The following is a 14,231-nucleotide window of genomic DNA, read 5'->3' as shown; positions in this document are numbered from 1 at the left end:
GGTAGCTTTAAGGATATACCAGCCACTATACTCTGCCCCAGTGACATCTTCAAGACTCGGAACCCCTTCCTTAGTACACAACATCGTGGAAGTCAACTTGCTTGTAAGGGTGCAAGTGAGGGTCCCTAGACATCCATCTTAAAGATTTGATAGGTGTAGGGTCTGAGTCTTGAAATTGTCTAAATTCCTTGAGGCAGAGGGCATGTAAGTCATGTGGTATGGCAGACACTTTCTGTACAGGGGTATAATGTTGAATTACACCTTTGGCAAAACCCTCCCTCTAGAAACCATACAGATACCACTGTCCCAGTCGGTTTAAAGGAGAAGTTCTCCTATGGTTCCAGGATTTTGCCATCCAAGCATTCCACCATTAAAAGACCGGGTTTACTAAGTAATATGTTTGCCATACCATTATTAGCTCCCAGGCCCTCCCCTGAAGATGCTGAGCCCGCCATCATCATGCTTACCACCAGTGTCACAAGCTGGAGATGTACCCTGTTCAGAGGATCCCTATCTCTTTTCAGGCTATTTGGCCCCATGGCGTGTCTCCATCCTGTGATCTGTCAAGTAGTTGAATATGCTATATGCTGTTGTAAATACCATGGATCCACCATCGACCCACCAACCCCCCCCCCCCCCTCACCCAAATCTAAGCAAAAATACATTATTAAGTTGGAAAGGCTCGGGTGGCCTTGGCCTGGTCGATGTGAATCTAAAAAACTTACTGTCGTCTACGGAATTTCTTCTTGGTTGTCATCGGCCTTTGTACCTTTAACATTGTGTCACCCATTACTTCAAGAACCTGATAGGGTCCTTCCTAGTTTGCATCCCAGGGACCGGTCCGACTGAAGATTTTCACCTCCTACAGAGGGCCTCGGTGTCTCCTCCTGTAGGTACGGTTTGTGCAGCCATATCACAGCATGAGGCAATAACTCCTTCAGGTTCTGCTGAACCTGTTGAAGGAACATCTCTCTAGCGATGGCGTTCTTCATGGGCTCTGACAATAGAAGTTCATTGGGCAGGCATAGGGGCATTTTGCATCCGGTCATGATCTCAAACGGAGTGATACCGGTATTGGTAGCCTCGGTCGCTCGGATACCCATTAGCCCGGCTGGAAGAGAGGTTACCCAGGAGGAACCTTTCTCCGGTAACGCTTTGGAAAGCCATGTCTTGATGGTCCGGTTCATCCGCTCAACGATGCCCGCAGACTGAGGGTGATAAGGCACATTAAACCTTTGCTTTATGTCAAAAAGACCACAAAGTACTTTCATCAACTTACCCTTGAAATTGGTTCCTCTGTCTGACTCTATCACTCTGGGGATACCCCCATCGTGACAGAACCTCTTCCCAGAGAACACGAGCAATGGTTGCAGCCGATTTGTTGACCGTGGGGATGGCTTCTACCCATTTAGAGAAGACATTCACTACCACCAGTGCGTCTGTTGGTAAATGTCCGATAAAATCAATTTGGATTGCGGACCACGGACCATCTGCAGGAGGAACTCGCTGCAACACCGGCTCCAGGGCCGGCACCCTTGGGTTGACCTGAGCACATACCAGGCACTGTTGAGTGACCTCTTCCACTGTATTGGACATCCCTGGCCAGTATAATTTGTCCCTCAGGAGAGACAAGAGTTTATCCCAGCCGAGGTGTCCAATAAGTTGGTGGTTCAGTCTAGTCAGCTCTGCTTGCAGATGTTGAAGGACCACTGGAAGAGGAAGTTGCTGTGTACCGGTATCATAACATAGGATCCCTTGTCGGGTTGACCAGGGATACTGAGGTGCGGTGATGTGAGCTGGGGGGGGGGGCAACCGGATTGGGGTCATTCTCTGGCCAGCAATATATAATTATATACATCTATATAGATACTTGTGGCATATCTATATACACATACACCAACCTTGGGCAGTATTTGGGCACATTTATATAAGTATGTATATACATACACACATAGACAATTGGGGCATATCCATGTGTATATACAGTTGCAAGAAAAAGTATGTAAACCCTTTGGAATGATATGGATTTCTGCACAAATTGATTATAAAATGTAATCTGATCTTCATCTAAGTCACAACAATAAACAAACACAGTCTGCTTAAAATTAAATGTTACCATGTTTTTATTGAACACACCATGTAAACATTCACAGTGCAGGTGAAAAAAGTATGTGAGCCCTTGGATTTAATAACTGGTTGAACCTCCTTTGGCAGCAAAAACTTCAACCAAACGTTTCCTGTAGTTGCAGATCAGACATGCACAACGGTCAGGAGTAATTCTTGACCATTCCTCCTTAAAAAACTGTTTCAGTTCAGCAATATTCTTGGGATGTCTGGTGTGAATCGCTTTCTTGAGGTCATGCCTTGAGGTAATGCCACAGCAACTCAATTGGGTTCAGGTCAGGACTCTGACTGGGCCACTCACGAAGGCATATTTTATTCTGTTTAAGCCATTCTGTTGTTGATTTACTTCTATGCTTTGGGTCGTTGTCCTGTTGCAACGCCCATCTTCTGTTGATCTTCAGCTGTTGTACAGATGGCCTTAAGTTCTCCTGCAAAATGTCTTGATAAACTTGGGATTTCATTTTTCCTTCGATGATAGCATTCCGTCCAGGCCCTGACGCAGCAAAGCAGCCCCAAAACATGATGCCCCTACCACCATACTTCACAGTTGGGATGAGGTTTTGATGTTGGTGTGCTGTGCCTCTTTTTCTCCACACATAGTGTTGTGTGTTTCTTCCAAACAACTCAACTTTGGATTCATCTGTCCACAGAATGTTTTGCCAGTACTGCTGTGAAACATCCAGGTGCTCTTGTGCAAACTGTAAACGTGCAGCAATCCTCCCATGAAATCCATTCTTGTTTAGTGTTTTACTTATCGTAGATTCGCTACCAGGGATGTTAGCATATGCCAGAGACTTTTGTAAGTCTTTAGCTGACACTCTAGGATTTTTCTTCACCTCATTGAGCAGTCTCCGCTGTGCTCTTGCAGTGATCTTTACAGGATGGCCACTCCTAGGGAGAGTAGCAGCAGTGCTGAACTTTCTCCATTTATAGACAATTTGTCTTACCGTGGACTGATGAACAGCAAGGCTTTTGGAGATACTTTTATAACCCTTTCCAGCTTTATGCAAGTCAACAATTCTTAATCGTAGGTCTTCTGAGAGCTCTTTTGTGTGAGGCAATGTCACGACAGGTAGATAAGTGGGGAAATAACCAAACACGTGAAAACAAACAGAACAAACGACTAGGCCCAAAAGCTAGAGAGAAAAGGGTCACCTCCTAGCGATCCCAAAAAGCTTTCCCTAAACTGCTGCTCCCATGTGCATACCCTAAGGGTGGATATGCACATGCACTCGTGCCTAAAACCTAAACACCCTGGGCAAACCCTAAGCAGCAGGGAAAAGGGAAGAGTCTACCTGCTTTTTCAAACCAGGAGGAAGCAAGCATCTCCTTAGAGGCCTAGATAAAACACACAAAGGGAAATGAAGGAGAGGACTTATCTTAAGCAGAGCTGGAGCAGACGATCCACCACAAATCAAGAGCTCCCAGGAAAGAACTATAACCCGCACAGGCCACTGGGGGAAGGAGGGATAAATAGCCTCACTAACAATGAAACCCAGTACACCTGAGGAAAGGTGGATCCAGCTCAAACCCAAATAAAAAAAAAAAAAGAAGTCAGACATGTGCAGCCAGTCTGACAGATCTCCGCACATTCACAGGGCAAGGCGTGACAGGTAGGCATGGTGGAGGTCACTGTTATTAAAGGGGCGAGTGATTACACACCACCAATCGCAGTGCGAAGATTTGGAGAGGCGGTGCTGGCCCTGGTGCTGAACACTGCTGTCCAGGGTGCTGATTGGTGCAGGGGAGAGAGGCGCGAGATTCAAACTTCCTGCGCTCCTCTCTCCCCTCCTCTTCCTGTTCTGCACGAGCACCCGGCAGCATCGTCCAGCACCAGCTCCTGTGTCCCCCTAATCGGCATTCATCACCCTCCTGCTCCCATCGCCACCCAGGTAGGTTAGGGTCAGTGAGGGCAAGGCACCGTTAGGCAGGGAAAGAAGGGAAAAGTTAGTTAGGAAAAAAAAAAAAGAAAAAGTACTTTTTTTCAAAACTTTCTTTGATCCATCTATCAGACCCCAGACCCCCCTCTGCCACTTGCCCCCCCACCAGCCCCCCACCGTTGTACCGCTGATCAGCAAGTTTGAACTTTTTTTTTTTTTCTAACACTTGCCCTTTTTTTTTTGCCTTTTTTAGTACGCGAACACCCGTTGCCCCCCCACACACACACATATAATAAAGTTTTCCACACACGCACACATACACACACACACACACCCATGGCCCACCGGATGTTCTCGGCCGAGGAGGCATACGCCCCCAGATTGCCTCCGACTCTGAGAGCCCCAGTGAGGATGAGGATGACCCCACATTTCTTTTGTCATCCGCATCCTCCTCATCATCATCGGATGACGATGAGCCACCAAGGCGGCGGAGACGCTGCCAGGCGGAGCCAGGGGCCCCACATACTAGGGATCCTGTGGCCCACCCTAGTACGAGCCACCCCCTGGGGTTCGTACTGGTTTCCCGGCCCACCAAATAAGCCCACCGGAGCCCCCTGCCGATGAACTTAGTTGGTGTCCCCCAGTGGACTTTGAGCCTGAGATTCCGGATTTTGCTGGCAATCCTGGAATCCAGATTCCCACAGTGGGGTTTACTGCAATTGACTATTTTAGTTTTTTTTCCAGTAACCCACTGGTGAATCTGATGGTGGAGCAGACGAATCTGTACGCCCAACAGTTTGTCGCTCAAAACCCAGGCTCATTTTTGGCTAGACCCGGTGGCTGGACGCCGGTCAGTGCAGCCGAGATGAGGACATTTTGGGGCCTCGTGCTGCATATGGGTCTAGTCCAAAAACCCAGTGTCAGGCAATACTGGAGTGGGGACGTACTATACCAGACCCCTCTGTACAGTATGGTCATGACACGTCCCCGGTTTGAGGCCATCCGGAAATGTCTGCATTATTCCGATAATGCAGCATGTCCACCCCGAGGTGATCCTGCCTATGACCGTCTGTATAAGATACGGCCGGTCATCGATCACTTTGGGGCCAAATTCATGGAGGCCTACGTACCTGGAAGGGAGGTCGCGGTTGATGAGTCTCTCGTTGCGATCAAGGGGAGACTCACTTTCCACCAATATATTCCCACAAAGCGGGCGAGGTATGGCGTGAAGCTATACAAAATATAGAGGGATGTCCTTATGCTGTCCACAATCCACGGTAACAGCACCACTCCAGTCTCTGTGCAAGGTACCACGGCAACGGTCCTCAAGCCCGATTGTATCGTCGACTACAATTGGTATATGGGAGGAGTTGATCTCTCTGATCAAGTCCTCAAGTCATATAACGCCATGCGCAAATGCCGGGCATGGTACAAAAAAGTTGCGGTCTACTTGGTGCAGGTTGCCATGTACAACTCTTTTGTACTATCCCGTAGCGCTGGCAGCACAGGGACATTCCTCCAGTTCTATGAGGCAGTCCTCAAGGCCCTGATCTTTTCGGACCGGGAAAGAGTAGGCCGGAGTACCTCAGGAACTGGAGGTGCCCGGATCGTCCCTGGCCAACACTTTCCAGGTGTGGTCCCCCATACTGGAAAGAAGGGACGAACCCAAAAAAAGTGCAGAGTGTGTCGCAGGAGGGGGATACGGAAGGACACCACCACTCAGTGCGACATGTGCCCCGATCATCCGGGCCTCTGCATTATCGATTGCTTCAGGGAGTATCACACTTTTTATAATCCCCAACAGTCCACTAGAGAACATAATAAACTATGGCTCTCAGACTTTGGAGACACGGAAACAATTTTTTTTCCCCAAAAAAATATTAGTTTTAGTGCAGGCATCCTCAAACTGCGGCCCTCAAACTATAACTCCCAGCATGCCCAGACAACCTACAGCCATCAGCAGGGCATGGTGGGAATTGTAGTTTTACAACATCTGGAGGGCCGCAGTTTTAGGATGCCTGCTTAGTGTCTGAGAGCCATACATATTGGGCATCGTCGCGTGCGTAAAAGTCGTCGCTATAAAAATAACTTTTGACCAAACTCCTCGGTGTTAAAAATATAAAATAAAAACGGTGCTAAAACACTCATTTTTGGGCAAAATTTCAATTTGAATCCATTTTGCCGGTAATAAAGCAAGGATTAACAGCCAAACAAAACTAAATATTTATTGCCCCGATTCTGTAGTTTGCAGAAACACCCCATATGTGGTCGTAAATGGCTATATAGCCGCACGGCAGGGCATAGAACGAAGGGAGCTCCATACGGTTTCTGGAAGGCAGATTTTGAGGGACATTTTTTTTTTTTACACCATGTCCCATTAGAAGCCCCCCCTGATGTAGCCTAGACTAGAAACTCCAAAAAAGTGACCTCATCTAAGAAACTACACCCCTCAAGGTATTCAAAAGATACTTTACAAACTATGTTAGCCCTTTAGGTGTTCCACAAAACTAAATAGCGAATGTAGAAACAATTTTAGAATTTAATTTTTTTGTTACATTGCCTCAAAAAGAGTAATATAGAGCAACCAAAAATCAAATTTACCCCTAAAATAGTCCCAAAACAACAACCACCTTATCCCGTAGTTTCCTAGATGGGGTCACTTTTATGGAGTTTCTACTCTAGGGGTGCATCAGGGGGCTTGAAAGGGTACATGGTGTAAATAAACCTGTCCAGCAAAATCTGCCTTCCAAAAACCATATGACGTTCCCCTTCTTCTATGTCCTGCCGTTTAGCCAAATAGTAGTTTACGACCACATATGGGGTGTTTCTGCAAACTACAGAATCAGGGCAACCCATTTTGAGTTTTGTTTGGCTGTTAACCCATTTTTTCCAGTAATAAAGTAAGGGTTAAAATGGAAAATTTTCCAAAAAATAGAAATTTCTAAATTGTTTCTCTATCTGCCATTAACTCTTGTGGAACACCTAAAGGGTTAACAAAGTTTGTAAACCCAGTTTTGAATACCTTGAGGGGTGTACTTTCTTAGATGGAGTCACTTTTTTGAAATTTATATTCTAGGGGTGCAACAGGGGGCTTCAAATGGCACATGGTATAAACAAAACCAGTCCTCCAAAATCTGCCTTGCAAAACCCATATGGTGTTCCCCTCCTTCTATGTGCTCCCGTTTGGCCAAACAGTAGTTTACGACCACATATGGGGTGTTTTTGCAAACTACAGAATCAGGGCAACCCATATTGACTTTTGTTTGGCAGTTAACCCTTGTTTTACGCCTGGAAAAAATTGATTATATTGGAACATTTTCAAAAAAATAGAAATTTTGAAATTGTTTCTCCATCTGCCATTAACTCTTGTGGAACACCTAAAGGGTTAACAAAGTTTGTAAACCCAGTTTTGAATATCTTGAGGGGTGTATTTTCTTAGATGGAGTCACTTTTTTAAAATTTCTATTCTAGGGGTACAACAGGGGGCTTCAAATGGGACATGGTATAAACAAAACCAGTCCTGCAAAATCTGCCTTCCAAAACCCATATGGGGTTCCCCTCCTTCTATGTGCTCCTGTTCGGCCAAACAGTAGTTTACGACGACATATGGGGTGTTTTTGCAAACTACAGAATCAGGGTAACCCATATTGAGTTGTGTTTGGCAGTTAACCCTTGTTTTACTCCTGGAAAAAATTGATTATATTGGAAAATTTTCCAAAAAATAGACATTTCGAAATTGTTTCTCCATCTGCCATTAACTCTTGTGGAACACCTAAAGGGTTAACAAAGTTTGCAAACCCAGTTTTGAATACCTTGAGGGGTGTACTTTCTTAGATGGAGTCACTTTTTTTAAATTTCTTTTCTAGGGGTACAACAGGGGTCTTAAAATGGGACATGGTATAAACAAAACCAGTCCTGCAAAATCTGCCTTCCAAAACCCATATGGGGTTCCCCTCCTTCTATGTGCTCCTGTTCGGCCAAACAGTAGTTTACGATGACATATGGGGTGTTTTTTCAAACTACAGAATCAGGGTAACCCATATTGAGTTGTGTTTGGCAGTTAACCCTTGTTTTACTCCTGGAAAAAATTTATTATATTGGAAAATTTTCAAAAAAATAGAAATTTCGAAATTGTTTCTCCATCTGCCATTAACTCTTGTGGAACACCTAAAGGGTTAACAAAGTTTGTAAACCCAGTTTTGAATACCTTGAGGGGTGTACTTTCTTAGATGGAGTCACTTTTTTGAAATTTCTATTCTAGGGGTACAACAGGGGGCTTCAAATTGGACATGGTATAAACAAAACCAGTCCTGCAAAATCTGCCTTCCAAAACCCATATGGTGTTCCCCTCCTTCTATGTGCTCCTGTTCGGCCAAACAGTAGTTTACGACCACATATGGGGTGTTTCTGCAAACGACAGAATCAGGGCAACCCATTTTGAGTGTTGTTTTGCAGTTAACCCTTGTTTTACTCCTGGAAAAAAATGATTATATTGGAAAATTTTCCAAAAAATAGAAATTGTTTCTCAATCTGCCATTAACTCTTGTGGAAGACCTAAAGGGTTAATAAAGTTTGAAACAGTTTTGAATACCTCGAGGGGTGTAGTTTCTAGAATGGGGGCATTTTTGGGAGGTTTCTATTATCTAAGCCTCACAATATGACTTCAAACCTGAACTGGTCTATAAAAAGTGGGATTTTGAAGATTCCTGAAAAATTTTAAAATTTGCTTCTAAACTTCTAAGCCTTGTAACATCCCCAAAAAATAAAATATAATTCCCAAAATGCTGCAAACATGAAGTAGGGGAATGTAAAGTCATCACAACTTTTGGGGGTATTACTATGTATTACAGAAGTAGAGAAACTGAAACTTTGAAATTTGCTAATTTTTCAAAATTTTGGGTAAAAATTGTATTTTTAACTTTATTGACCCAATTTTAGCAGTGTCATGAAGTACAATATGTGACTCAGAACGACCTGGGTAAGTCAAAGCGTTTTAAAGTTATGAGCACTTAAAGTGACACTGGTCAGATTTGCAAAAAAATGAGCAAGTCCTTAAGGTGAAATAGGGCTCAGTCCTTAAGGGGTTAAAGGGGGGGTGACTGTGAAAGTCACTGTTAAAGGGGCGGTCACTATGAAAGTCACTGTTAAAGGGGTGGTCACTGTGAAAGTCACTGTTAAAGGGGCTGTCACTGTGAAAGTCAATGTTAAAGGGGTGGTCACTGTGAAAGTCACTGTTAAAGGGGCTGTCACTGTGAAAGTCACTGTTGAAGGGGCTGTCACTGTGAAAGTCACTGTTAAAGGGGCGGCCACTGTGAAAGTCACTGGTAAACAGGCAGTCACTGTTAAAGGGGTGGTCACTGTGAAAGTCACTGTTAAAGGGGCGGTCACTGTGAAAGTCACTGTTGAAGGGGCTGTCACTGTGAAAGTCACTGTTAAAGGGGCGGCCACTGTGAAAGTCACTGGTAAACGGGCAGTCACTGTTAAAGGGGTGGTCACTGTGAAAGTCACTGTTAAAGGAGCGGTAACAGTGAAATACACTGTTAAAGGGGCGGCCACTGTGAAAGTCACTGTTAAAGGGGTGGTCACTATGAAAGTCACTGTTGAAGGGGCGGTCACTGAAAGTCACTGTTAAAGGGCGATCACTGAAAGTCACTGTTAAAGGGGCGGTCACTGTGAAAAGTCACTGTTAAAGGGGCGGTTACTGCGAAAGTCACTGTTAAAGGGGCGGTTACTGCGAAAGTCACTGTTAAAGGGGCAGCCACTGTGAAAGTCACTGTTAAAGGGGCGGTCACTGTGAAAAGTCACTGTTAAAGGGGCGGTCACTGTTAAAGTCACTGTTGAAGGGGCTGTCACTGTGAAAGTCACTGTTAAAGGGGTGGTCACTGTGAAAAGTCACTGTTAAAGGGGCGGTCACTGTGAAAGTCACTGTTAAAGGGGCGGTCACTGTGAAAGTCACTGGTAAAGGGGCGGCTACTGCGAAAGTCACTGTTAAAGGGGCAGCCACTGTGAAAGTCACTGTTAAAGGGGCGGTCACTGTGAAAAGTCACTGTTAAAGGGGCGGTCACTGTGAAAAGTCACTGTTAAAGGGGCGGTCACTGTTAAAGTCACTGTTGAAGGGGCTGTCACTGTGAAAGTCACTGTTAAAGGGGTGGTCACTGTGAAAAGTCACTGTTAAAGGGGTGGTCACTGTGAAGGTCACTGTTAAAGGGGCGGTCATTGTGAAAGTCATTTTTAAAGGGGCGGTCACTGTGGAGGTCTCTGTTAAAGGGGCGGGCACTATGGAAGTCACTGTTAAAGGGGCGGCGACTGTGAAAATCACTGTTGAAGGGGCAGTCACTGTTAAAGGGGTGGTCACTGTGAAAGTCACTGTTAAAGGAGCGGTAACAGTGAAATACACTGTTAAAGGGGCGGCCACTGTGAAAGTCACTGTTAAAGGGGTGGTCACTGTGAAAGTCACTGTTGAAGGGGCGGTCACTGAAAGTCACTGTTAAAGGGCGATCACTGAAAGTCACTGTTAAAGGGGCGGTCACTGTGAAAAGTCACTGTTAAAGGGGCGGTCACTGTTAAAGTCACTGTTGAAGGGGCTGTCACTGTGAAAGTCACTGTTAAAGGGGCGGTCACCGTGAAAAGTCACTGTTAAAGGGGCGGTCATTGTGAAAGTCATTTTTAAAGGGGCGGTCACTGTGGAGGTCTCTGTTAAAGGGGCGGGCACTATGGAAGTCACTGTTAAAGGGGCGGCCACTGTGAAAATCACTGTTGAAGGGGCGGTCACTGTGAAAGTCACTGTTAAAGGGCGATCACTGAAAGTCACTGTTAAAGGGGCGGTCACTGTGAAGGTCACTGTTAAAGGGGCGGTCATTGTGAAAGTCATTTTTAAAGGGGCGGTCACTGTGAAGGTCTCTGTTAAAGGGGCGGGCACTATGGAAGTCACTGTTAAAGGGGCGGCGACTGTGAAAATCACTGTTGAAGGGGCAGTCACTGTTAAAGGGGTGGTCACTGTGAAAGTCACTGTTAAAGGAGCGGTAACAGTGAAATACACTGTTAAAGGGGCGGCCACTGTGAAAGTCACTGTTAAAGGGGTGGTCACTGTGAAAGTCACTGTTGAAGGGGCGGTCACTGAAAGTCACTGTTAAAGGGCGATCACTGAAAGTCACTGTTAAAGGGGCGGTCACTGTGAAAAGTCACTGTTAAAGGGGCGGTCACTGTTAAAGTCACTGTTGAAGGGGCTGTCACTGTGAAAGTCACTGTTAAAGGGGCGGTCACCGTGAAAAGTCACTGTTAAAGGGGCGGTCATTGTGAAAGTCATTTTTAAAGGGGCGGTCACTGTGGAGGTCTCTGTTAAAGGGGCGGGCACTATGGAAGTCACTGTTAAAGGGGCGGCCACTGTGAAAATCACTGTTGAAGGGGCGGTCACTGTGAAAGTTACTGTTAAAGGGCGATCACTGAAAGTCACTGTTAAAGGGGCGGTCACTGTGAAAAGTCACTGTTAAAGGGGCGGTCACTGTTAAAGTCACTGTTGAAGGGGCTGTCACTGTGAAAGTCACTGTTAAAGGGGCGGTCACTGTGAAAAGTCACTGTTAAAGGGGCGGTCACTGTGAAAGTCACTGGTAAAGGGGCGGCTACTGCGAAAGTCACTGTTAAAGGGGTGGTCACTGTGAAGGTCACTGTTAAAGGGGCGGTCATTGTGAAAGTCATTTTGAAAGGGGCGGTCACTGTGGAGGTCTCTGTTAAAGGGGCGGGCACTATGGAAGTCACTGTTAAAGGGGCGGCCACTGTGAAAATCACTGTTGAAGGGGCGGTCACTGTGAAAGTCACTGTTGAAGGAGGGGTCACTGAAAGTCACTGTTAAAGGGGCGGTCACTGAAAGTCGCTGTCAAAGGGGCGGTTACTGCGAAAGTCACTGTTAAAGGGGTGGTCACTGTGAAGGTCACTGTTAAAGTGGTGGTCATTGTGAAAGTCATTTTTAAAGGGGCGGGCACTGTGGAGGTCTCTGTTAAAGGGACGGGCGCTATGGAAGTCACTGTTACAGGGGCGGGCACTGTAAAGGTCTCTGTTAAAAGGGCATGCACTGTGAAGGTCTTTGTTAAAGAGGCAGGCACTATTAAAGGGACAGGCACGGTGAAGGTCATTGCTAAAGGGGCAGGCACTGTGAAGGTCATTGTTAAAGAGGCAGGCACTATTAAAGGGACAGGCATGGTGAAGGTCATTGCTTAAGGGGCAGGCACTGTGGAGATCAATGTTAAAAAGGAGGCCACTGTGGAAGTCAATGTTAAAGGGGCGGGCACTGTGGAGGTCTCTGTTAAAGGGGCAGGCACAATGGAAGTCACTGTTAAAGGGGCGGTCACTGTGAAAGTCAATGTTAAAGGGGCGGCCACTGTGAAAGTCACTATTAAATGGGCTGTCACTGTGAAAGTCAATGTTAAAGGGGCAGCCACTGTGAAAGTCACTATTAAAGAGGTGGTCACTGTGAAAGTCACTGTTAAAGGGGCGATCACTGTGAAAGTCACTGTTTAAGGGGGCTGTCACTGTGAAAGTCACTGTTAAAGGGGCGGCCACTGTGAAAGTCACTGTTAAAGGGGTGGTCCTGTGAAAGTCACTGTTAAAGAAGCGGTAACAGTGAAAGTTACTGTTAAAGGGGTGGTCACTGTGAAAGTCACTGTTGAAGGGGCGGTCACTAAAAGTCACTGTTAAAGGGGCGGTCACTGAAAGTCGCTGTTAAAGGGGCGGTCACTGTGAAAAGTCAACGTTAAAGGGGCGGTCACTGTGAAAAAAACTGTTAAAGGGGCGGTTACTGCGAAAGTCACTGCTAAAGGGGTGGTCACTGTGAAGGTCACTGTTAAAGGGGTGGTCATTGTGAAAGTTATTTTTAAAGGGGCGGGCACTATAGAAGTCACTGTTAAAGGTGCGGTCACTGTGAAAAGTCAACGTTAAAGGGGCGGTCACTGTGAAAAACACTGTTAAAGGGGCGGTTACTGCGAAAGTCACTGCTAAAGGGGTGGTCACTGTGAAGGTCATTGTTAAAGGGGTGGTCATTGTGGAAGTGATTTTTAAAGGGGCGGGCACTATGGAAGTCACTGTTAAAGGGGCGGTCACTGTGAAAGTCAATGTTAAAGGGGCAGAGACTGTGAAAGTCACTGTTAAAGGGGTGGTCACTGTGAAAGTCACTGTTAAATGGGCTGTCACTGTGAAAGTCAATGTTAAAGGGGCAGCCACTGTGAAAGTCACTATTAAAGAGGTGGTCACTGTGAAAGTCACTGTTAAAGGGGCGATCACTGTGAAAGTCACTGTTTAAGGGGGCTGTCACTGTGAAAGTCACTGTTAAAGGGGCGGCCACTGTGAAAGTCACTGTTAAAGGGGTGGTCCTGTGAAAGTCACTGTTAAAGAAGCGGTAACAGTGAAAGTCACTGTTAAAGGGGTGGTCACTGTGAAAGTCACTGTTGAAGGGGCGGTCACTAAAAGTCACTGTTAAAGGGGCGGTCACTGAAAGTCGCTGTTAAAGGGGCGGTCACTGTGAAAAGTCAACGTTAAAGGGGCGGTCACTGTGAAAAAAACTGTTAAAGGGGCGGTTACTGCGAAAGTCACTGCTAAAGGGGTGGTCACTGTGAAGGTCACTGTTAAAGGGGTGGTCATTGTGAAAGTTATTTTTAAAGGGGCGGGCACTGTAGAAGTCACTGTTAAAGGGGCGGTCACTGTGAAAAGTCAACGTTAAAGGGGCGGTCACTGTGAAAAACACTGTTAAAGGGGCGGTTACTGCGAAAGTCACTGCTAAAGGGGTGGTCACTGTGAAGGTCACTGTTAAAGGGGTGGTCATTGTGGAAGTGATTTTTAAAGGGGCGGGCACTATGGAAGTCACTGTTAAAGGGGCGGTCACTGTGAAAGTCAATGTTAAAGGGGCAGAGACTGTGAAAGTCACTGTTAAAGGGGTGGTCACTGTGAAAGTCACTGTTAAAGGGGCGGTCACTGAAAGTCACTGTCAAAGGGGTGGTCACTGTGAAAAGTCAACGTTAAAGGGGCGGTCACTGTGAAAGTCACTGTTAAAGGGGCGGTCATTGTGAAAGTAATTTTTAAACGGGTGGGCACTGTGGAGGTCTCTTTTAAAGGTGTGGGCACTATGGAAGTCACTGTTAAAGGGGCGGGCACTGTGAAGGTCACTGTTAAAAGGGCGGGCACTGTGAAGGTCATTGTTAAAGAGGCAGGCACTATTAAAGGGACAGGCACTGTGAAGGT

The sequence above is a fragment of the Bufo gargarizans genome, chromosome 6 (assembly GCF_014858855.1).
Source record: "Bufo gargarizans isolate SCDJY-AF-19 chromosome 6, ASM1485885v1, whole genome shotgun sequence".
Taxonomy (NCBI): domain Eukaryota; kingdom Metazoa; phylum Chordata; class Amphibia; order Anura; family Bufonidae; genus Bufo; species Bufo gargarizans.
This window is presented reverse-complemented; position numbering follows the sequence as displayed.